Here is a 3,681-nt window from a genome sequence, read left to right as displayed (position 1 = left end):
TCCCTTGCAACATCTCTAAAGAGAACAACTGGATTAGTACACATTGTAAATGGGCCAGAGAAAAAGGAAGCAGAGGATAAATGATTTTCTTTGGATCTTTAAGCAAAGGAAACTAGGAAACTGTTCACTCATTCAAACCTTTGTGTTGTTTATCTTGTAACTGGCGCTTTTTGATGTTTGAGATGAATATCTCCTAGTCAGTAATTCAGGGCTCAGAAAATTTCCTAAATACTTATTAACAACCTAATATATTTCTTTCGCTTCTCGTCAATGGTTGACGATTACTTTAAGAAACTGGAGAAGCAGTTCTAACGTAAAATCATTCAACGAATAAAACATAAATAGCTGTAGCCAGAAGATTTAGCCTCAAATTTAAAACATTGAGTGTTGGGGGGTTGGAGGGGTTTCTTTTTGAGCATTCACTTCTAACAGACTAGCAATATGAAAAATGGTTAAATGTTTTTCAGGCTGCAGCAAAGTATTACCTGCTAGTACCCTAGATCTACAAGATGACTAACGATAACCAAAAGGGTTATAAATGTGGCCATCTAAAAACTGTATGTTTCCATTCGCTTAAAATACATTGATTGTTCAAAGCAAAATAGTGTTTGTTACACATAAAATACGGAACATCAACAATCTCTAAGTGTGGGACAGGAGTAGAGATTACACTAAATTTGGACAAATGGAGCAAACCTTTTTTTTTTTTTAAAGAATTTATTGATTTATTTGACAGAGAGAGACAGCCAGCGAGAGAGGGAACACAAGCAGGGGGAGTGGGAGAGGAAGAAGCAGGCTCCCAGCGGAGGAGCCTGATGTGGGGCTCGATCCCAGAACGCTGGGATCACGCCCTGAGCTGAAGGCAGACGCTTAACCGCTGCGCTACCCAGGCGCCCCAGAGCAAACATTCTTTAGCAACATTTACCCATAGACAGTCCGTACATAAAAGACTCTGAGTAGCTATATAAAATAAGAAAATATCTACATAATTAAGAATATCAATTTAATAAAAATCATTTCAAAAATTCAAGTCCAAAATCACATTATTTTCTCCCTATTATGTATCTCCTTGCTCACAAAAATTAAAATAATTTCTCAATGTCCTTCTTTATGCATACATAACACATTTAAAATGCTCATATGTAACACTTTATGTGAAGCTTTCTGGCTAAGCCAGAAAATAGATGAAACTTTTCAAATATAGTTTTATGCAAAAAAAAAAAAAAAGTATCCTTATGTTCTCAGATTTCTTTATAGAGACAAATGATAACTGACATTACCATGCTGCTGGGAAAACCTAAAGCTGTAAGGGGTAAGAAATCTTGTTTGAACTAAAGATGATAAGTTGCAGAATTCTTATTAAGCTCATATTTCATCTATATTCAGAAAACAGGATTAATGTCAGATCACTACTCCTGAATGAAGCTGTCCTAATTAAGTACAAAATAAGATTAAAATGGATAATAAATAACATTTACTGTGGCCTTTCCTAATCTATGATGCTGAAAGTATCCGTTTGATATATTTCTACCTTAATTCACTCCAATAAAAGTTATGTCAATATATATGAATTGAAAGGAAAATCTTGTACTCTTTCATTTATCAGAGTTAAAATTTTGTAATTAATGGTATTGTGAGAAAAATAGCAAAATATATCCATTGAAAAAAAAGGAGCTACAATGAAATATTTTTAAATATAACAGTGAATCGTAATTCCTATCAAACACCAGAGATGAATGAACTATTAGACTTTACTCTTTTGGAATCCATTGGTTTTTGTTATTTCTAAATCTCATGTTCCTATAAGCATCATTAAATTTCTTTTTTTCTTTTTTCTTTTTTTTTTAAGATTTATTTATGTGACAGAGAGACAGCCAGCAAGAGAGGGAACACAGCATGGGGAGTGGGAGAGGAAGAAGCAGGCTCCCAGCGGAGGAGCCGGATGTGGGACTCGATCCCGGAACACCGGGATCACTTCCTGAGCTGAAGGCAGACGCCCAACGACTGCGCTACCCAGGCGCCCCATTAAATTTCTTTTTTCTTCAAGAGGGTATGTGTTTTGCTCAAAATATAATTTGCAATTGGAAAAATACTGAAAAGTATTTTCTTGCATTCTAATCAATAAATTCACTTTAGCATTTTCTTCTGTGTTGAAGGCCAATTAATAAAATGAAAAATATGCCTGGTATGGCTAATATAACATCATACCTGCTGTAGCCATTAGGTATATTTCCCTCCAGCTTTCTCTTTGCGCACTCAGAGACCAGTATCATGATTTTCTCTGGATTGCACACATACTCTGAATTTGGATGTTTTTCCTCATAATGGTCCTGCACAATGTCTAAACTGGCCTTGCTACTTTCCACATGTAACAGTACTATTTCCTAAAATCATGTGATGATTTGGCTAAATGAGGACTAAATTTGAGAATTCTTGACTGTTAATATTTAGTTGAAAGTCTTTTTGATTATATTCCCAAATAGTCTTCCAACAAATCAGTCATAATCACATACTGCAGTCTGTGTACTTACTTTTCAGACAGTACTCCGGAGCATTGTGAACAAAATTAAGATGACTAGGACTCTTTGATGAAGAACCAGAAATACTTATTTATACATGGGATCATTCACATTGTAAGAAAGATGTTCATTTAGGCAGTGTATTTCATTTATGAAAAACAGGAAATGTAAGGAATCCAGAGAACCCTATCATTCCCTTCTGCAATAAATATATCTCCTAAATGCATTAAATATTTTCTCCCTATGTGTGCTCATTACAAGAGGTCTAGTCACATGCCTGCTCTCCAAAGGACTTGTTACCCATTTTTTCCCCATTTTTTTCTATTTTACCTTTTTTACAAAGCAAATAATCGGTTGTATCATTTGAAAATTATTCTCACTGGGAGAATTTCATTTTACCACTGTTTTTAAGAGCCACCTATGTTTGGTGCTATGGGAAAGTAGCCACCCAGGTCTGGGTAGAGATGGCATATTGTACAGATCCATCTTTAAACTAGGGCTTTAATTTTCCTCCTCTGTTAACTATTTAGAGGCCATGGGCCTGATTGAGAGAGAGATGGCCAATGAATAGAACCAGATACCATAGAAGTAAACTAGCTACTTGTGCTCTGAGACAGTTTTAGCCCCTTCTGTATCATTTCAATCTTACAATGAAATGTCGTTAACACAATTTTATGGTTTGATGAGTTATAAAAATCCAAATTAATGATGGCAGTTTGGGTTCCATATTGGGACCCCATGGTCAGTCATTTAGATTACTAGGGCCCAGGAGAAAGCTAGATGTTTTTCACACAGAAATGAGTGGTCAGCAATAGAGGACTTGGCCTTCCTCCAAAATCCAAATTCTGCAGCAGCGTCTCTCTAGTGAGGTTGGCAGAGGGTCCATAAAGCACTTCTGTCTGCTCTAGACACTTCCACTCTCATTGCATTTGATAGAATAAGAGGTCCAACTGAGCAACATGTACCATATATCTGGGTGTCTTTAAAAAATGGTTAGTCATATAAATTACCAAGTAAATAACTGAAGCAGCTTGCCCTAATAAGTTATTTAAAACCAAAAACAACAAGAGGCCCAGCAAGTTGTCTCTCACTTTAGAAAATATACCCCAACATGTCTCAGACCTTAAAAACTTAATTGAACCAAACTTCCACGAAGCATCTC

The sequence above is a fragment of the Ursus americanus genome, chromosome 35 (assembly GCF_024610735.1).
Source record: "Ursus americanus isolate L20-20 chromosome 35, mUrsAme1.1.p, whole genome shotgun sequence".
NCBI classification, from domain to species: Eukaryota; Metazoa; Chordata; class Mammalia; order Carnivora; family Ursidae; genus Ursus; species Ursus americanus.
Note: the sequence above shows the minus strand (reverse complement) of the source record.